This window comes from Colobus angolensis, unplaced genomic scaffold, assembly GCF_000951035.1.
Source record: "Colobus angolensis palliatus isolate OR3802 unplaced genomic scaffold, Cang.pa_1.0 Scaffold232, whole genome shotgun sequence".
Taxonomy (NCBI): Eukaryota; Metazoa; Chordata; class Mammalia; order Primates; family Cercopithecidae; genus Colobus; species Colobus angolensis.
In genome coordinates this window covers 1852529-1874813 of record NW_012115511.1, presented here as the reverse complement: position 1 = coordinate 1874813, position 22285 = coordinate 1852529, and the positions used below count along the sequence as shown (strand labels likewise).

At 41.0% G+C, this 22285-nt stretch overlaps 1 long non-coding RNA gene across 1 annotated transcript; it reads right to left on the bottom strand.

Moving 5' to 3' along the window:
• Positions 1–497: 497 nt before the first annotated feature.
• On the bottom strand, positions 498–15485 carry LOC105513586. The gene is made up of 3 exons (XR_001002053.1): positions 14922–15485; positions 3704–3773; positions 498–3119 (listed from the first exon to the last, which is right to left on the bottom strand). It is a non-coding gene; the product is annotated as an uncharacterized LOC105513586 (long non-coding RNA).
• Between the last annotated feature and the right edge of the window lie 6800 nt (positions 15486–22285).

Sequence of the window (22285 nt, the reverse complement as noted above, 5' to 3'; positions counted from 1 at the left end):
CATTTATACATTGAGACAGATTTGTCTTGCTATGCTTGAATAAACTTGGATCTTGCCTATGTGGCTCTTGATTGGGAAGGTCTTTCTGGGGAGAGAGAAAGCCCCACTTAGATCAAAGAGAGAGTATATAAGGGGAAACAGAAAGGAACTTGCTAAAATTTAAACTTAATTTTGAACATCTGATTTGCATCAAAAAATCAGAAATACACTCCATCTTTGTGGGGATGTTAGATTGACTGTATTGATCAGCAAGAGACAAGTCTCTGAGACCCAGATTCTGGAAAGCACAGTCCAGGCAAGTGCCTCAAATGTCATAGGCACTTGGATCCGTCTGGGTGGGTCTCAGTAACATCACTTTGCAAAGCTCACATAGTGAAAAGTAGCCAATGGTATGCACCACTGAGTGAGGATGCTTTGCCACGTTTTCCAGTCTTAGTCATGTGACTTCATGGGAATGATCCTAGCTAAATGGGCCCCAAGTAAATATTCTGTTTGCAGAAGGTGAATACTTAATTCTTTATTGATATACTGGGAATACATTTCTATTAGAAGAGTTGTCTGCATTCACACTCAGATCCTAACTCTGTGGGGTGTTGGTAGGAGAGTAACAACTGCTCACCTGTTAAATTGTTTTTGGCAGATCCATATGCTGTGGTTGAGATACCTGGTTCAGGACAACATATCAACCTTCAACTACCTCATCACAACACTGGCCTTCCTTGTCTCCACTAACAAGGCAATATTAAGCTGTCTACTGTCCAGCCTTCACAAAAGAGTTGTCTAAAGGTTAAGCACTCTGTTAATGCTTCTACCCAAGTTAGACGGATAGAAGCTTCATACTTGGGTTTACAAATTGCCTAAACTGGATTGCATTTTAAGATTGTGCCCTTGGTTTCTAAGGAGGAGACGCTAGCCTTGCTTGTAGGACTCCAGTTAAGTTTAGTGTGTATGACATCACTCAGCATTTTCCATATGAGGCCCCACCAGCCTGATTTCCTTGAGAAATTAGTACAAGAAAAATACGTCTGCTTCCCCTGAGGAACTAGTATGTTTCTTCTCATCTAATAATAAGAACTATGCAACTGACCACATCTCCCCTCTTTTGCTTTGACTGCCGGTGGGGGGGGCGAAGAGCCAAATTTAACTATGTTTGCAACAATGTAAGCCTATATGGGCCTGTGTATTTGCATCCTTGTATCACCTGCTTCTTTTCTTTCTTTCTTTTTTCCTTTCTCCATTAATACATTTGTTTTAGTCTTACCTTCATCAATTACTCTGAAAAAAAAAAAGGCAGAGTTATATATTAACAATAACTTAAAAAGTAGAAAATGTTTGGTAATTTTCAAAATAAAAATGGTTTCACTTTAGAATGATTATTGGCCTATTTCTAATATCAACATTATGAATTCATATTAATCGGGTTGTGTATGATGTTTCTTTTAAAGTATTATATATTCATACTAACACAAATGAAACAAAATAAAACATACTTTTGTCTTTGGGTTGATTTAAGTTTCAGAGATTTGGCAATTCTACCTCTGACAGACAAAACAGACAATTTGGAAAACAAAACCAAAACTGATGTAGAACATACAATCTATGCATCTACTGTCAGAGAATAACCTCTTTGTTTTAAAATGGACAATGGAAAATGAGAGTTATTTACATTAGCTGCACTTTGTTAATATGCTGATATTATGAATGAAAGAAGACTGTTGGTTGAAAATCTAAAAAATGGTAAGAATTCAGTCATTGTAATGGCCTAGTTTCAAATATCACAACGCAGGTTTCGGGGCATTTCCCCCACATTGTCACTCTCTTCTTTTTTGCCCCACCACTGTTTTACACAGAAGCCTTTTTTAAAAAAAAATAAGTACCTCTATTTGCATGGTACTGCATAGGCCATCACAATCATGCAATAAAAAGTGGGCACTATTCGTAAGACGAAGGTTGAACATGTTTGAGTTTTGAAGAACCTAAAGCTAGTTTCAAAGCAAACAGGACCCTGTGGATTTCGCAGAACCTTTACAGATGGTAAAACTAAATGGAACAACAGATTGAGAGCCAGGGTTCTGGGAGAAGATAAGCAGGACCCAGAGATTGTGAAGGGAGAGCGGAGGAGAGGGCTCCTGAGAAAGATTTTGCATTGATGGAAAAATAGAAAACAAAGCTGTTGGGTAACATCCTCTGGACATGCATGAGTTATATAATAGTAATGTTTTCTTTCTGGTAATGGACTGTCCTCTTTTGTATTTAAGAAGTTAAAGACTCTCTTAAGGAGACTTTCTTGTTGATATGCTGGGAATAAATTCCTACGAGAAAAGTTGTCTGCGTTCATGCTCAGAGCCTAACTCTGAGGCGGTGGGAGGCGAGTGACAGCTGCTCACCTGTTAAATTGGTTTTGGCAGGTCCCTATGCTGTGGTTGAGATATCTGGTTCAGGACAACATATCTGCCTTCAACCACCTCATCACACCACTGGTCTTCCATGTCCCCACTGAAAAGGCAATATTAAGCCATCTCATGTCCAGCCTCCACAAAAGAGTTGTCTAAAGGTTAAGCATACCGTTAATGCTTCTATTCAAGCTAGACCAATAGAAACTTCATACTTGTGTTTACAAATTGCCTAAAATGACTTAAACATAGAGGAATAGACTGCCACATCGGAAAATGACTCATGGTTTGGTTGAAAGAGCTGAAAGAAATGGAGAAAAGGAAATATGTGAAACTGTTCTGTAGGTTATTTCAATGAATCCAGACGTGTATCTTAGCTTCTTGTGCACTATCCAGAAAGCTGTGCTTGTGGATGCATCAGACCTCATTTTTCTTTTCTTACATCTTTTGAAAAATTTGATACTTACTATCATGGAACCCTGGGCATTTCCAAGCTCATCCTTCTCTGAGTTCGAGTTTGTAAAGCACAACTTAGGTGTTTCTCAGGTTCTTTGTTTTGTTACCCAAATGGGTGAGAAAGGACTCACCCTGTGCTCTCTCTTCCATCACCACAGAGTCTTGTGCTATCCAGTAGCCTCCTCTTCTGCACAAGCCAGAGTGCAATCTCACCAGTATGGAAAAGGTGCTGCCAGGCTCCCAGAGGCAGGGATGTTATCCTTGTCATAGCTGGAAAAGAGCAAGTTGAGATTGGAACCATGAAGTGTTATTACAAGTCACCAAGTTCATGTGTAAGTAATGAAAAAAATCACAGAATCTCCATTTAATAAGATAAGTACCCAATCCCTCAGAATAGAGTGCATTTCATAGGAAACTGATAACCAGATCCTCCCACACCCAAGCAATTAAAATAAAATAACCTCCTTCCTGCTTCCCAATCTCACACACCCTCACCCTCAATCAAACTGAAGTTGAAAAAGTACTTGTATAAATTCTGGCTACATAGCATTGAATATCCTCTCTCAAATTATGGGAACTTCTGGAAATAAAACACAATGAATTCTTGTATAGAAATACATACAATAACCACAAGAACCCACTCCCACTATTTCTTCTCTAATATAGGGTCTAAGACTGGAATCAATGGATATAGAAAAACTGAACGTAATGCTTATTTCTAACCTGTGGATCATAATTTTAATAACACATGCTATTTAATACCTTTCTATGTACCCCCCCATTTTTTCTTTTCTTCTTTCATGAACCTAAGAAAATTTCCAATGAAAAACACACTCATTGTATGAGCAGTGGACCTGATGAGGTTTGGAAGCAATTCCTCTTCTTGTCCACAGCTTTAAGTCTTATTTGCATGTTTCTGTAAAACTAGAAAAGAATAAAATAGGATGAGGCAATCTAGATATATTTGAAATGTTTATAAAACAAATCTTTTTACAACAAATAATTTACAACACCCATGGATCAGGTCATACACCAAACCCCTTCTTCATCTGCCCATAACGTGAAACCGAACAATGGAACCGCATCTGCCGAGTCTGCTGTGAAGAGGGCTGCTTCCAGCACAGCCTCATTTTATTGTTAGGGCCTAACTCTAACTGGCGTGGACACAGCAAACTATGACCAGCTGAGGATGCTGCCTCCCTATATATAATTCGGTGGATGGGTCCAGCCCTGGATAGCCAAGAAACTAACGCAGTGCAATGACTGTACATTATTAGTGCCCAACCTGTGATCAACCACCTCCAAGGTGAGGTTCAGCTCCTGAAGCCTCTAGAAGAGACATCAAAAAACAAAATGAAATTCTCCACAGCTTACAGGAAAATAAGTGCTGCTGATCTCAGGACCAAAAGGCATGGCTGGGTAAAGGTAGAGAAAGGATACAGGGCTTAATGTTCACCAAGACAAGAGGAGTAACCCAGGCTGGGGCACAGAAGCGATCTCTGAAGCAAACGCTCCAGTAAGTGACAAGGCACATCCGTGGAGGGCTGTGGCTGAGCTGCTGCAGTACGTGGGCCAACTCTTCCTCCACGTGGCACCCAGACCCCACAGACCTGAGGTGGAAGTCCCCTCCTCACAAGCCCCTGTGGCGTGAGCATCCAGAAGGCCTACCTGTAGCCAAGTGGATCCTGAGCAGCTCCCAGAGACCCTAGTCCCACCCAGAAGTCCCTGAGGCTCTACTCTTATTCCAGCTCCTGCTCCACCCGGCCCCATGAGGCCAACTCAGGGCACTGTGGGTGTCAGGGAGAGAAAGAACCTGTAATGGCAAAGATGTTTGTCCTGATCCTCACTTAAGAGATAGTTCTTTAAACTCCACTGCTTCTGATTGTTCCAGAGCCTTTCTTGGCAAAAATCATCATGTTAGAAATGGCTTATCAGTCCTCATGTTACATGCTCTGTCTTGACCTTTCAAACCCTTTCTGGAAACACTGTATTATACTCTGCTTACGATAAGGGATCACAGGATCACACTGATGAAATAAAGATTATTTCAGATTTACATGTGGTCTGTATTTTAGAGGCCTATTCCAACTGATGCATTTTATGTATGTGTGTATTTATTTATTTAGAGACAGAGTGTTGCTCTGTTGCCCAGCCTGGAGTGCAGTGACACAATCACAGCTCACTGCAGCCTCGACCTCCCAGACTCAAGGGATCCTCTTGCCTTTGCCTCATGAGTAACTAGGACTATACCATGCCTGGCTATTTTTTTTTTTTTTTTAATTTTTGTACAGACGGGGGTCCCACCATGTTGTCCAGGCTGATCTTGAACTCCTGGCCTCAAACTATTCTTCCACCCCAGCTTCCCAAAGTGCTGGAATTATAGGCATGAGCGGGGGCACCCAGCCTTCAACGGTTGTATTTTAAATAGAACTTAGAAACTTGATTTCCAGTTTCAGGCCCACATCCTATTGGGTCAGTTTTTATGTCTGGTCACGGCTTTTGTTTGTTTTCTACATCTGCTTTGGTTCATCTGAGTTGACATTTATTTCTGTCCTTGAATGTTTTTTGAATAAATTACAGAAAAGGTTTAAAGTATCTCTTAGTATGCTTAGTTCCACAGGATAATCTGATAAAGCATATTATCCTGTTATGGTGTTAGTTTTTCCTGTTGGCTTTTGTCCCAGTGATGCTAACATTTCCAGGGTGGCAGGAGGGGGAGACTGCTCTGTGTCCAACAGAAACAAAAACGTCTAAAGCAACATTCTTTGCAGGTAAAAATCACCTAATTTATTTCTTTCTGGGCAGCAAAATATTGATGGCAATACATTGAGAGTCCATCGCAAGGAGGCTTTTTAATTGGGAACTTCTCAGAATTAAGAAGGTTTATTGAGTGTGTTTGTACTCGGGCTCTATGGTTTTATTTTTCTTCTTTTTGAGACAGAGTCTTGCTCTGTGGCCCAGGCTGGAATGCAGTGACAAGATGTCAGCTCACTGCAATCTCTGCCTCCTGGGTTCAAGTGATTCTCCTGCCTCAGCCTCCCGAGTAGGTGGGATTACAGGCACCTGCCACCATGCCCAGCTAATTTTTGTATTTTTAGTAGAGACAAGGTTTTGCCATGTTAGCCAGGCTGGTCTTGAACTTCTGACCTCAAGTGATCCGTCTGTCTTGGCCTCTCAAAATGCTGGAACTACAGGCATGAGCCGCTGCACCTGCCAGACTCTATGGTTTTAACTATATATTTTTTCATTCAGGTATAGATTTTCTTTTGGATGCCAAGTACAGGACTAGATGTTGATAATGTAAATATAAATAAGATGTGGCTCCTGACCTCATGTGTTCACAATCAAATAGGAAAGTTCTGAGAAATACAAAAGCAAAGGGTGGTAAGTGTTTTTGGTGAACTTGAATATGATACAGTTGAGACTCCAAAGAAGGAATTCAACTTGGGGAGACTGTTATGAAACCCTTCCTGGAGGATGTGAATCTTGACAGGAGCATTTGCCTGGCAGGGTAGGAGTGGGGACATTCCATAAAGGAGATGCAAGAAATCAAAAGAAATGAGTCTGGGGAGAAGGACAAGGGGGACAACAAGAAAGTTTAGTGAGGCCAGCAGGTGGACCTTATGTGCTGGGACACCTTATAGGTATTTGGGAGAAACTGAAGCATTTTAAGCAAAGAAGCAACACTCTGACTTATGTTTTTAAAAAAATCAGGTGGCAGGGTTAAAGGAGTGTGTGTTGGATTATTCTTGTGTTGCTATAAAGGAATACCTGAGACTGGGTAATTTATTTTTTTAAAAAGGAGGTTTAATTGGCTCATAGCTCTGCAGGCTGTATAAGCATAGCACCAATATCTGCTTGGCTTCTGGGGATACCTCAGGGAGCTTTCACTCATGCAGAAGGTGAAGTGGAAGCGGGCATATCACATCGCGAGAACGGGAGCAAGAGAGGGCGATGTGCACAACCAGGTCTCATGTGAACCCACTCAGCATGAAGAGGACAGTGCTAAGCCATTCATCTGTCCCCATGATCCAGTCACCTCCCAGCAGACACCTCCTCCAACACTGACATTTCCACATGAGATCTGGAGGGGACTTCCAAACTATATCAGCATGTGAAGTGGAGACAGAGCAGCTCAAAGAATATTCTAATATCCAGGAAAATGATGATGAGAACCTAGATTCAAGCCAGAGCAGTGAAATGCACTGGAAGGAATAAGCACAAGAGATTTAAAAGGGGTTTATGCAGAGGTGAGTCAGGGATTGAGGGCTGAGTCTCAGGCTTCCTGGGTGACTTGTGGCACTGGATAACTCACAGACACTGAGTGACAGTGTTTATTCATTAAGACACCAGACATAATTTGCACCTCAGATTCTAAAAGTTAGGTTCTGAGTCTGATCTTCGGTTGTTCTGAAAGGATCGCGTCTAAGATGGGTATTTCCATTATTTCTTCTCTTTCACGTTCTGTGGGTTGTCGTCAGTGCTACAGGCAGAGCTGTGTCCCATCAGGAACCTCACTTCTGTTTGCAGCTCCCTCTGTATTTGCAGAGCAGTTCTTCACAGTTTGTTTCAAGTACAAGGATTTTGTCATATGCTCTTTTTCTAGCAGTTCTTTGTCAATTAATATAATTAATTTTTACTAATTCATGTTTACCTTGAGAAATAAGAGACCTCATAGATGAAAAAGTAAATAGAACTCATTTATGAGTCCACCACCTAGAGAAAGCTCTGGTTAACTTTTTTTTTTTTTTTTTTTGGTATAGGACCATGCATAAATTTTATATATATACACCTGTGAAATGTTTATGTGTTTATATAAAAGTGGTATATCTATATGTTTCTTTTTTAGCTGGGTTTTCACTCAAAAATATGTTGTTATTTTATTTCCGTGTCAATAAATATACATCCTGAAGCCATTCTAAATGTCTGTTCCATACCTTGTGTATCTATGTACCACAATTAATTTAGCCAATTTCTCCTTCGATGACAGTTAATGTCCTTGTTTTTACAAAACAATCAACATAGCTGTCAGGTCTGGGATTTGATTTTACCATCCTTGCCAGCTAAAAAGTAAATCTGCTGCTGTTTCATGGGTGTTGGTAGAAGACACAAGATGCTGGGTCATAGACAAAGGGCCTTATTACTACAGCACTACAGATAGCATGAATATCAGAATGTACATCGGTTCCCTTTGCTTCCAGATTCCACAGGCGTGATTCAATGGGCCCAGAGGGACGCTTTGCACACAGTGGGTTTGCATTGCAACTGAGGAATACTGAGCTTAGGGAATATACTTCCGCTTTGTAAATGGTAAGCAAGCTTGCTCTTTGTCTCGGTAGGAGACATGACCTCATCCTCCAGGGTTGCTTGCTATAAGCACCTGCCTGGGAAATGGCCTTGGTAAAGTGGTAAAGGATGGTACATTCTTGCCATATCCAGCAAGGTGTGTTGTAACACAAGAGATTTATCTAGGGCTACCTCCCAAAATAAGCATCCTTGCCTACGTATCCTTAGGATAATTTCAAAGGAGTAAAGTTACTGGACCAAAGGGTTTGCACTGCCATAGACTTTCTGTAAGACTTTCTAACTGTAATGTAATTACCAAATTACCATCTAGAAACTTGCTCCTGCAGGTTTGCTTTCTCACTTGTGTTCTGTAAAATAACTCTAGCTTTTCACTTACTAACCCAGGAATGGCCTCTCTCATCTGAGCACTCAGATCCATGTTGGCATTCTCTGCTTTTCCGGAGATATGTCTCATTTGTATTAACAGGGAGGGTATTTTAGCAGAGCCATTTCCTGATTGGTGTCAAGCTGAAAATAGATTGCTTGCCCCAGGTTGGTGGAAACAGGAATGCTTAGAAATAACATTGCCTCTCCTCCTCTGCAGCAGGTCAAGTCTCTTCCTACTCATGAGGCCTAAGCCCCTGTTTTCTCATTTGATCTAACACTCTAAACAGGTGGTATGTTCTGTGTGTGTGCTGATAGGTAAATTTTAATGACATTTTCAAGGCATTCTGAAAAAAAAAGCAATTCTTTGAATTGCTTTTGTCAAATAATAAAATTATTTGACGTAAGTCTCATTGAAAACAGATGTGGAAATATGCAATTCTTACTTTTTTATTATCCTTCCCTGGGGACTTTTGGCTTATGTCAATCTGAATTTTGATGTCAAAAGTTTTAGTGTCTCTCTTTTCCAGCTGTATTGTCTTTAACATATAGGAAAATCTAGGGGAAGGGACTCTGAGCAGTAGCTAACACTGTTGAAAGCACGTCTGAGCTATCAGAGAGCTAATTAAGTAGGAAAGGTTTGTCCTTGGACCAAAGCCTCCCATGGATAGGACTGTGGTGCATGAATCCTGGCAGTGGCTAAAGCCAGTGGGTTTGGGCATGGGAAACTCTGTTTTCGTCACAGAACTTTCCTATAATTTTGGCATATTCATTTCTTTTTTATTTCTTCTTCAGTTAAATGAAACTACAAATATCTGAGCTTTACTTCAATCACAAAATCATTTCTAATAGCCCCTATATTTTATTTATATATGTGACACCAAAGCATATGACCCAAGACAGTGTTTTGTTTTCCTTCTAGAGCTCCTCTCTCTTTCATCCCCCAGTAGTGGCTCTCCATGATCTTACCTATGCGTTTCCTGGCATTGGAGGCAGATAAATTGAAATCAATTCTGTATGGGCTAATAGTCATTGCTCATAGTTAGCTGCTAATGGATTACCTATGACATTTGCTTGAAGTCAATGAGTCCAGTATTTGCAGAGAAAGAATTCTGGCTACTGCATGCTCAAGATGGTTTATTTTTGTCCACATACCAAGGATGTTGGAAGTAAAAGTCCATAGTGCCTAAAGAGCCACCTTCAAAGAAAAGTGACTATTTTTCTTTATGATCTTGTGGTGTTGTTCACATAGAGTGCCCTTTGAGTGACATCTACCCTACTACCAAAGCAGGAAGAATCAGCCATTATTATAGACTGAATGCTTATATTCCTCCAAATTCAAATGTTGGAGTCATAACCCTCCAACATGACTGTACTGGAAATTGGACCTATGAGGAGGTGATAAAGGTTAAATAAGGTCAAAAGTGTGAGGGTGTAATCTGATAGGACTGATGCCCTTATAGAAAGAGAAAAAAATGCCAGAACTTGCTCTCTCCATCATATGAAGACACAAAAAGAAGTTGACCATCCACAAGTCAAGAAAAGAGCCCTCGGCAGAAACCATCCCCGCCAAATCTTGATCTAGGACTTCCAGCATTAAGAACTGTGATAAAATACATTTCTGTTGTTTACGCCACACAGTCTGTTATATTTTGTTATGGCAGCCTGAGATGACCAATACAGTCACATGAACACTCCAGAAACAGCTACCTAGGACTGGGCAGGTGGAAGTCCAGTCACCTTTGAGATGACATGTTACATGTAACCAAGAGTAGCATTTCACCCTCACTGATTGGTACCAAATGAATTATCTGAAATCTCTTCTTGGGAAAGCACAAATGCTAAGTGAATTAAGGAAAGTAGATTATGTGTGCCAAGTTTTCATTCTTATCTATAATGAATACTTTTTTCATTTCTCTGTAAAATGTAGACATATCCCAACTATCCAGATATTCATCCAACTTTATAGGAAGTACTTATTGAAAATCTACTCCAAGATCTATCTCTTTGAGAGTAAATAAATCTTAATTACCAGAATATTCATGCACCTGGTCAATAAACCTTTGTTATAGACTAAGTGAATGAATAAATGAATGAAAGAATGAATCAGTAACAAATAGAATCTGAGGTGACTCTAGTGTTTGATCAGTTTTATAAATATTCCACATATCTTCTGTCTTTCCAAAAACCTTCATTACCCATGGTTTTCTATACATTTCCCTTCAAGAAACCTAAAGAAGCGTAACCAAGATTTCTTCATCCTGTTTTACACTATAAAAGAGGGAAGATTTGGAAGTGGAAATCTCAAGGATCATCCTCCTCACATGTACAGAGTGTTCCTTCAGATCTCTATATGTGGATGACTTCCTTGGGTCCCATATCACAGCTGAAATGTTCAAATCATTTAAGTCCATTTCATGATGTTCAAGAGGTGTGCAAGATTCTATTCATTTTGAGTGCAAGAAGCCTCCTCTTCTGTTTGCAAATATCAGAATACCCAATTCACAGGAGCTTAAATCAATAGTTGTATTTTCTTTTCTGTATATGATACAAATACTAGAGGTAGGTTGTCCTGGGCTGATCCTTTGATTCCATGATCCTTCAGTTCTGTGGCCTTTAAAAAATGTTTTCCAGATGGTGGCTACTTTTCCAGGCATAACATCTGCTTTCTAGTCAGTGAGAAATGGGAAGAGTATGCCTTTACCTTTTTCTTTTGAAGCCCATCTTCCAGCCCACAGAGTTCTACCTATATTTTCTTGGCCAGAGTTACAGTGCATTGCTATCCTTAGATGCAAGGGAGAGAGGAAGGCAAGCAAAGAAGAACTGGGTTTAGAATATGTGTTGAATGAACACACATATGCAAGTAGCTTCTACACTTTCCTCAGTAAGAAGAGGAAGTTTCTGAGAATGCCAAACAAGACTTGGAAGTAAGAGTAGCTTCTGAGAGTTCGGCAAAAAGCGTATGGCCAATTCTTTCATAGCTCCATGACCAAGTCTGTGTCATCTAGTTCCAATCTAAATGGCCAAACCAGGATCAGATATCCGTCCCACCCTTTGTGGATCAGTCATGGCTAGGGGTCCTGCAAGCTGAGGGCCAGGGTTGGATGGTTCAAACATGGGTTTTATGGGCATTCGATTTACTAATAGCAATTTTCACAGAAGAGGAGTCATTGTGAACAAGGGAGCCTTGAGGTGGGTCTATTTACTCTTGGAGGAGGTGAGCGGGTTGCATGCAGATTTTTCTGATATCACTTCCTGCTGCCCTCAATTGCTTCTAAATGTGGTTTTAGAGACCTTTGAGAACAGAGTTCTTGTCTGAGCATCCAAAAACATGGGAGGCATCCCAGTTCTAACTGTGACTTTGGGCAAACTATTCATTAAATATCCATTGCCTCATCTGTGCAGTAAGAATAAAAATATCCATGGATTAAGTGAGAAATTGAAATAAGCACATTCTGACATGACTGAAGCCTTAGATAAATAGAAGATGTTGCTATGATTTATATCTTAGAACAGTGCCAAGCTATGGCTACCTTTCCTAGCCGTTGATAGGTTTCACATCTCTGAATGTGATCTCATGAACATGGGCCATCAATATTTACAAGAATAATTGTTTTTCCTACAAGCCCTCCTTCATTTTTTTCCAGGCTTTTTGTCACCTCTCACCCAGCATGTTCTCTTCCAATGAGTGGCTGAGAGTAGAGGATGGAATATGTCTTCTGGAATCAAGAGCTGTGTCTCATGATCCCATTTGCAGTGCATGTGACTAGAGAAGGCAAAACCTGAAATCCCCTCTTCTCATCAGAAGTCATGCAGAGCCCAAAGGGTTAAAGCAGCAACAGTCAAATGAGCTGCACACTACCTCTCTAACAGGCTGTTCAATGAGATAGTTATTTGACCACACTACTTTCAATGAGGTAATGGTCCCACATGCACCCTCTTTCCTTGGTAGAAGGTGCATAAAATATAAATAAATGATCAAGTTACAGAATGAACTCTGAATGACCAATTCTGGTTCAAGTAAAGGCCTTCCCCTACCCTGCAGTTCCCTGATGATAAATCTTTCAGCAACAGGCTGATCCCTTTCAGAAAACAGGCTGACTAGCAATGTTTTCACCTTCTGCACTTGTCAGGATGGAGTGAGTGTGAGATGGAGACCTGAACACACACACAACCACAGACAAATGGCCTTGAATGGATTTCCTCATTCAGGGCCATTTGGCCGATCCTCTGGCGGCTGCTGGGAGGGAGAGAAAAGGGAACAGGTTGCAATGTCAATAATAATAGCAAATGCAATAGACCATCTGTAAAAGGGAGCTGTTGATCTGACTTTCAGAGCATGCTGGTGACAAGGTTGAAGGGACAGGACAGAGCTCCTACTACTAAAATGAATGGCGATGTCATTTTCCATTTCTTCATTCTCTTAGTTTACCTTTGGGGGTAGATTATTTAAAGTCTGTCATGAGTCTTTGCGAATTTGCAAAGCAACTTGTATGTGCTATCTCATTTTACCCAGGCCTATGTGTATGCCATAGGAAAAAGAATATGAAGGAATTAGGGCTTCAGTATTTTTCACGGTATTCTTTGGTGACAAGTTGCACAGGGCTTCTAGGGGCGGGGGTACGAACAAGCTTACAAAGTGGCTGCTCCGACCAGAAATGGAAACCACTCCCTCTCACAAGGAAGTTATTGTTGATAAACACTTTTCAGAGGTAGTCAGAGGATATAGAAATCAATCGGATAAGATTATTTTTCTTTGTTTTGTTACCTGGTTCCCCTGGTGTTTGCTTTTCCCTCTAAATTAATTAGAGCCAAATGGCATTAAAGTGACTAGCAAATCCCTACCTGGGCAGATCTTATCTGAATGCCACCACTTCCTGCTCTTGCTCCTGCCAGGAGATTCTAGTCTTGGTTCTGGTTGATGTCTTTCTGTGATCCAAAGCCTGCCTCTGTAGTCTGATGGACCTGCCACTTGACCCTTAAACCTCGGCCATCTTGGGGCTGCGATTCAGTTTTTTCCGGTTCGCCATTGGCTCTCTGGTCTGTAACCCCCTTGAGTTACTGACAGGGTCTTGGATAGCCCCTGCTGTGTCTTTGTGTGAATTTCCAAAAGCTCTCAGCTCTTGGCAGTCTAACCAGAAAAGCATCTCCCCATGGATTGAGGTGGCTGGCACCTGGCCAGCCCTTGGAGTACAGGCTGGTCCCCAGCCCTCACTTGCACCCCTCTGCCCAGCATATGGACACATGCTGTGGGCTGGAGAATGGCAACACCTCTGTCATTTCTCTTTGCCTCTGGCCAAAGTGTCAAAGGGAAGTCAGCTCTGACGGCAAGTCAGGCAGGAGTTGCTCTCCAGGCTCCTTTGACTGCTGTGTCAGGCGACCACAAATGTCCTGGCAAGGACGGCTTAATTCTTGCCAAGGGGACTTTCATTTATTCATTCAAACACTGACTGAACACCTTCCAAGTGCCAGGCATGTGTAAGATGCTGGGGATATCGAGGGGGCACCAAGACAGATGTGGTCCCTGTGCTCATGGGCCTCGCAGTTGAAATGCGGGACAGGCAAAAACATGTGAGCGGGCATAGTAATTTCATAATGTACAAGGACTGAAGAAGTTAAGACCAGACTGCTGGGAAAGAAAATAATAGAAAGGCAAGGGATGGATTTCGAATGGGGCAATTGTGGTGAGACCAAAATGATAAGGATAAGCCAAGAGCATGAGTGGTCAATCTGAAAAACAAAAGCAGCATGGGTCAAGGCCATGAGGCAGAAAAACACTGACATGTTCCAGTAACCAAGAGGGCACTGGAGTGGAGGGGATGAAGCTCGAGAAGGGAGGCACAAGTAAGGTCTTTGAAATGTGCATGACACAGGTTATACAGGACTCACTAAGGCTTTCCAACTGCATTCTTCATGCAATGGAAGTCATTTGAAAGGCTTTAAGCAGGATAATGACATGATTGGGTTTGGATTTACAAAGATCACCTTGGCTGACAGCTCTAGTTGCTGTAATTTGCTTTATCTGCCTTGCTCAGTCTCATAATGTACCTTCCTGATTGGGAGTTGGTGCAAGGTTGATGCACCCCCATATTCACAGTCCCTGGCTCCCCATGCCTTTTCCATTGTGCCCTATGCTTGTGTCTCCACAAAATACTGATCCCCATATCTGTGAGGAGAACTTCCTTGACTTGGTTTCCCCCTTAGCATTTCCCACTTTGCAAGCTTCCAGACATCCACAAGCAAACATCCTTGGAAAACACTTTTCCTACTCATATGAAAGAAGCAGGGTTCCTGTTACTCTACTCTTTGCCAAGACTCAAACGTGGGCCCAAACTACCTGTGAACCTGACATAGTGTACGTGTTAATCTAAAGACCAGAAATGCTGTTGCAAAATGTGTTACCTTTATGTAGATACTAAAGACGCATTTGCATTTGTCTCCGAGTGCTCTGGCTCTTACCAGACCACAGAAGGCCAGCAGCATGGTGGTCTGAGGAGTGGATTGGAGTATGAGTCATCAACGGGTCTTCCTGGAGACACTACGGCTCAGCGGCCCCTGCGGAGGCCTGACTGCATCTGGTGAAACTTCATTTTGACACAGGTGTTGGTGACATGGTCAAGTCATGTAGAAATGAGAGAGTCAGTTGCTCTTTTCCTCTGTGGCCTGTCTACACAGCTTCATGAGGGGAAGGGTGGAGACATTTCTGTCCCACTACTCAGAGACATTTTAAGAAGAAGAATAAATCCAAGCACCTGGAACCTGAAATCAAGTCACTTTTTTTCTTATCCATTGGTATAAGGGAAATTTTGGAGACAAAAATATACCCTAAGAGGGATACCAAGCCTTCTTTTTTGGAAGTCTTTGTGGGGAAAAGGGACTATTAAAACTAGTGTAGTTGGTCAAGTGAAAAATCCTCAAGTAAGGCTTCCAAATTCAAATCTCAATCCTACCACTTCCTAGGTGAGTGGGTTCATCTGCTCAGGCTGTCATAATGAAATACCCTGAACTAAGTGACATAAACAACAACAGTTTGTTTTCTCACAGTTCTGGAGGCTAGGAAGTCCAAGATCAAGGTACTGGCCAGTTTTGTTCTCCAATGAGGGCTCTCTTCTGACTTGCAGATGGCTTGCCAAATTGCTGTGTCCTTACATGGAAGAGAGAGAGAGAAAGAGAAAGCAAGAGAGAGAGAGAGACAGAGACAGAGAAGAAGCTCTCTGGTGTTTCATCCTTTAAGGGCACTAATCCCATCATGAGAGCCCCACCCGTATTACCTTATCTACCCCTAATTAACTCTCAAAGACCCTGTCTTCTAACACCTTCAAATTACAGGTTAAGACTTTGGTACATAAATGTTGGGGGGACACAAATATTCAATCTACAGTATTGCATCCCTTTTGCCCCACAAATTCATGCGCTTATTGCATATAAAATATATTAATTCCACCCCAATAGCCACAAAAGTCTTAACTGATTTGCAATATTATCTCTAAAGTCCAAAGTCGCACCTCAGTATAATGTAAATCACATATGGATGAGACTCAATATACAGTTCATCCTGAGGAAAAACTTCTCTCCACTTGTGAAACTATGAAACCAAACAAGTTGTATGTTTCCAAAATACAATGGTGGGACAGGCATAGGACTGACATTCCTATTGTAAAAGAGAAATGTTGGAAGAAAGAGGTGAGCGGTCCTAAGCAAGTGTAAAACGTAGGAAGGCAAATACCATTAAATCTTTTTTTAGATGGAGTCTCACTGTCATCCAGCCTGGAGTGCAGTGGCGCGATCTCAGCTCACTACAGCTTCTGCCTGTTGAGCTCAGGTAAACTTCTCAACTCAGCCTCCCAAGTAGCTGGGACCACAGGCACACACCACCAAGCCAGGCTAAGTTTTTGTATATTTGGTAGAGACAGAATCTTGCCATGTTGCTCAGGCTGGTCTCAAACTCTTGAGCTCAAGCAATCCACCTGCCTTGGCCTCTCAAAGTGCTGGAATTACAGGTGTGAGTCACTGAGCCTGGCCCCATTAGACCTTAAGGTTCGAGAATAATCCTCTTTGGTTTGCTCCTCCACCCTCCAGGCCCAGTGTGATGGCAGCATCTCCCCGACAGGTCAGCAGGGCAGCCTCATTTCTTTGGCTCTCTGTGGTAGCTCTCCCCACACATGTTTCTGCAGAGTTGTGGTCCAACCATCTGAAACTTACGTGGAGGCAGCTTTGCACCCCTGGCCTGTGCACTCTGGACCAGTGATAGGATTGGCAGCCCTGATGAAGTCTGAATTGTGGCTCTGGGGTCCTTTTTACCTTTTATTGAAAGATAGCACATGTTTCCAACCAGATAGCTCCATGATTCCATCAGGTAAAACCCAAGAAGTCTGACAGACTTACTGCATTTTGTTGTGTCTTTTTTGTCCCCTTTAGTTCATTCACACTGGCAGTGTCTTTGCTGGTATAATCTCATCTCTATTCCTGGCTCCTGTTAAGATGGCTGAGTAAATGGAGAAACTGTATACATGATTTCTTATTAAATGGTTGATCATCCATACTCTTAGTGTTCTTTTCAGAACAAGTTTTCTTTTATTTCTTTCTTTTTGCAATATGGAGGGGCAGAGAAATTTTCAAATATTTAAATTCTGGTTCCTTCTTGCTGAACAATTTCTTCTTAAATTTATCTCTTTCTTCACATTTTACTATAAACAGTCAAGAGGAACCAAGTCACTCCTTCAACACTTGGATTAGAAACCTCCTCAGCTAAATATCCAATTTCATGACTCACAAGTTCCACCTTCCACAAAACATTAGAACATGAACACAAGCCAACAAGGTTCTTTGCCATTTTATGACAAATATTGCCTTTCCTCCAGCTTCCAATAACACGTTCTTCATTTCCTTTAAACATAAATCTATTAAACATAGATTCAAGACCTCACCAGAATCTATGTTTAATGTCCATAATTCTAGCATACATCTCAAAATTCTTTCAGACTGTATTCATTACCCAGCTCCAAAATTACTCCACATGTTTAGATATTTGTTACAGAAGCACCACACTGGTGTTTGACCAAATGTCCGGGCATCTTGTGACCCAGTCAAGTTGACATATAAAATTAACCATTATACCATCATGTCATATTCAAGATTCTTATCTTCTTTATTAGTTCCTTCGTCTATAAAGCCCAGATAATAATAAAATCAACTGCAAAGAATTGCTTTGAAGAGTCACCTTTTCAGTGCATACAAAGCACTTAGCAGGGCCCGGTCCACAGTGAAGACTCAATACATAATGACCATTATTATTGCCACTAGGTTGTACACATCACCAAAAAACAAGACTACAGTGAATATTAGAATGTTCATAAATGAGTTCAATTCACCACTGATTATTCATAAGCTGTAATGCCAGGTATCTTAGTCTTGAACATATTATCCTGGAACAATGTGACCTGGCATTGTATCTGTTGAAACTAAAAACCCTTACTGGACTTTTAGGGTTAGGGTTAGCATTACTCACTACTTTGTGTAAAGTACTATACACAAAGTAAAGTACTGTACACAAAGTAGTGAGTAATGCTAACTGCATTAGAACCACCTTCTAACTTGTTAAAAATATAGACTCTTAGGTTCCAGATAAAAGTTACTATACCAGTACCTCTTTTTAAATTTTTATTTTTTATTTTTTAGATAGAATCTGTGTCACTCAGGCTGGAGTGCAGTGGCATGATCTCGGCTTACTGCAGCCTTCATCTCCCAGACATTGATCCTCTCATCTCAGCCTCCTGAGTAGCTGGGACTACAGGCATGTGCCATTATGCCCAGCTAATTTTTTGTATTTTTAGTAGAGATAGTGTTTTTCCTTGTTGCCCAGGCTGGTCTCAAACTCCAAGGCTCAAGTAACCTGCCTACCTCAGCCTTCCAATGTGCTGGGATTACAGGCATGAGCTGCCATGTCTGGCCTTGTAGCACCTGTTGACCAAGAAGCCCAGAGCTCTGCACTTTTAGCAAGAACCCTAGGACATTCTTAGGTACGTTATATGTTGAGAAGCACTGTCTTAGTGGAACTTGGGACAGCTTGCTGATTCATTATTTTCATCCCTTTGCTTTAGTATGCACAGAGTCAACTGTATTTTAACATTACTGCCCCATTTGAGTTTTTGTTAGTGTTTCATCCCTCTTGTGTTCCTCAAGTTGTAGATCATGTTCCTTCAGGATGGGGTTCAGGGCAGTTTTCTACGATGGTTGGTCTTGTGGTCCGAGGCCTTCTTACCCCATGCTTGTTTACTGCTACTGAATACATCATTCGCTTGCTACCCTCAACCGTAACAGACAGTCCTGCCGACTCCCTCCTGATTTATCCTGTATTGTATTACTTTCTTTCCCTCCCCTTCTTGGTGATTTAAGAAGCTGTTTTTATTGTTCCCAGAGCCAACACATCTGTCATATATTTTCCTCCAACTTAAAAACATTGGAAAATCACTGGCTGCTTAGCACAAAGTCCTGCCGGCACTGGATGATTGTTCCGTTTGTAATTAGTGCTCACTTAGTGAGACTGCACATTCTAGGCTTCTGTTCTCCCACTCCTTTGCTGCCATTTAGCCCAGGTCCTTCAAACTCAGAGGAGACAGAGAGGCCTCTCAGTCTAGGTTTGTGAATATAATTGCTTCATTTTGTGAATTAAAGTAAACAGTGTGGTTTATCCACAGTTTCCCTGTTTTAAAGATCTATGCTCTGTCTATGAACATAGAAAATTGAGCCATGGTTTTAACTGATAAAGTGATATAGCATGAAGTTTGTTAGCAATGGAGAAACAAGGACTAGATTGGAAATGACTGGTCTGCCTTTATTCGAATTATATTTATAGTGAGTGTCTTGTTAGTCAGAAGTCACAGAAATCAATTTTGCCTATCCGAAGCGAAAAAAAAAAGAATTTGTTGGAGGATATTGGAGAGCTTCCAGAAACATCAGGCTTGAATCGCATGTAGGAACCAAGGGGGCCTCTGTAGCTGGATCCTCTGACAGAATGCAGGTAGGTAAGGGGTAGGGCCATGTCACCTCCAGGTTCAGAGCCCCAGTGGAAGCTCAGATTGAATGGGTTCCACCAGGTGACCACTCTCTCACTGACAGAACCCTCCCCTTCTGGCCTCCGTAATGAAAGGTGGACCTTCCTCCTCTCCATCAGAGTTCCTCCCAAATACGAAGATTTGGTTGTTTTGTAGCCCTAGAGGACAAAAGTCCACTCCAAACATGATTCACATTCCCTGTATTTCCACTGCAATAATAATAATATCTATCAATTATTGAGGACTCATACTTTTTCAGGCATTGTACTAGATGTTCCTAACTCAGAGCCTTTAATCCTAACTGAAACCCTCCAAAAAAGATAGCAATGAATTTTTTTATAGGCAAAAAAAAAAAAAAGAGCCTCAAAGAGGTTAAGTGACTTTCCTATAGCCATACAGGTGATGAATCCAGACTGATCTGCCCCCTGGAACTGATGGCTTGTCTACTCTATTATGCTGCCACTTTATGTAGTATTTTTCCCTCAATTTTTTCCTATATTCTAATAAGTCGAGTAGATGGGACTTGTTTCTTAGCTGTTACATCCACATCTCAGTAATGAAAGATATTAACAGCAATTCCCCTAAGACTCCTTCCATCTGTGATGTTCTAGGTTGCTATAACTATATTCCAACGGCTACCATTTTACAATGGCATTGAGTGTATAATTACAGAGCAGATTTGGACAGTGTTGGTGGAAACAGTATCACTATCAAGTGTGATGCTGTTTTGTTGTTGTTGTTGTTGCTGTTTTGTATTGTTCAGCCTTCCTCCTCTGTAAGATTGTACTTCTCCCACCAAGTTAGGTCCCTGAAATCTGTTAGGAAATGAAATGCAGGCCTGTATCCCTCTGGAAGTGGCTGCCAAACATACAGTTTCTGCTGTCTGGTTGGTGACATGCTGATCAACCTTTGTCCTTCTAAATGAAAACATCTCAGCAGAGACTCAAGGGAACATTTTCAAAGAACAAAGTGTATATGTTCACCATTTTTATGTGGACAGGGTGTCTATTCAAGTAATAACTCTTGATGTTCTCTTGGGTGTATGTGGTTTTAACTAGAAGCTAAAACCTACTTGGATGCTTTTGCAGAACCGTAACACTGGCTTCAGTCTGGAACTTGATACAACTGCAAATTGAAATTGCAAATTGTATCAGGGCTTTAATAGGCATGAGCTCTGGGCTTGTTCCTTTCTAGTGAGGAGCAGTTGTGATTCATTTATTCAATGGCACTGTAAATGGGCATTTATGGAGCACCTGGTTGGGGCTTGGGATTGTATCAGCGTTGAGCTTTCATTACAAAAAAGACAAGTCCTCAGCACGATGCGGGAGTTAGACATCAAAACAAATGATGGAAATGCTGGTGATGGAAATGACACAGCTTGAGTGCCTGGAGAATACACTAAATGATCAGGAAGAAGGGAACCACTAAGTGTTGGGGAGAGAATGTGAGGGGAAAATCTCAGAAGAAATTATATTTGAGTGCAGTGTTGATGACAGCAACTTTACCTGGAAGATAAGGAGAAGTGTGTTTGAAGGCTGAAGGATAAAAGCCTGCAAGTTTTGGGACATATGAAGTTCAGGATAATTGTGAATTACACAGAAGGGCAATTTTAAAAGGGCCCAAAAATAGGCCATAATATGAAGAGTGCTGTACATCATCCAAAAGCATTTGGATTATGTTAACAGGGAACTGTTGAAGATTTTCACTAGAAAGTGATACAATCAGATCTGTATTTTAGAAAGATCACTCTGTGGACAGAAGGATTAGGGCAAATAGGGAAAAGCAGCCCTTCTGGATAGTAAAATTAGGGTTTTGGTAGAAATTCATACAAGAGTGTGAAGACCTATGGTTTTTGAGTCTCTTTAAACAAAAAATGAAAGCCATGAGGCTTAGATACAAAAATGTGTGGGAATCTCATTATGAAATAATTACAGTGTTTATTTTCTTTTACTAGCTTGAAATGTTTTTCTAAAAAGACAGTAGGCCAGTACTATATACTTTGACTTTTTGTAGCATAAATTTTATACAACATGAGCCGGATTTTGTCCTCTAGCCCATAAAATGATTACCAACAGAATCCTCAGTTATGGTGAGTTAATAAGTTATTAAGAATACTATTTCTTATTTGAAAGTTTTCACACTGTTTCTCTTGCCATGAAAATGCTTATATAATGTTCAGTGATTTATTTAAGAACCACCTTTCAAACATGTATCATGTGTCATTGAGCTAAATCAGAAGATGTGAATGTGGACTTCTTTAAGACATGTCAAAATGAGTAAGAGTTTTAGTGAGCTGTTCTATTTCTTGTACAAGCCAGTGAACTAACAATGAGCAAGTCTTCAGTGTTGAGATGGGGAAATACAAAAACCATCCCAGCTTACTCCACTCATCACCATGGTTTCATCATCTGTTACACAGTAAAACAAACAGAGCCACTGACTATAACCCTTAATGAGCATATGTGACTCCGATAATATTTATCGGGTTTATTTGTTTGAGGCCAACTAAAATGAAAAGAAAACAGTGCGGCATTGGGTCATTACTCTCTTCTGACGTGTGCTGTAATTCTAAGGAAAACATTAGTAGCCTATTTTTAGCAAGTACCTTCATCCACTGAAGAGATAATGGCCCAAGGAGTAATCTCCGAGATGGAAAGCAGAAATTCCCAGAATTAAACTGTCTTGCTCATCTGTTCTATGGTCATAGGAAGT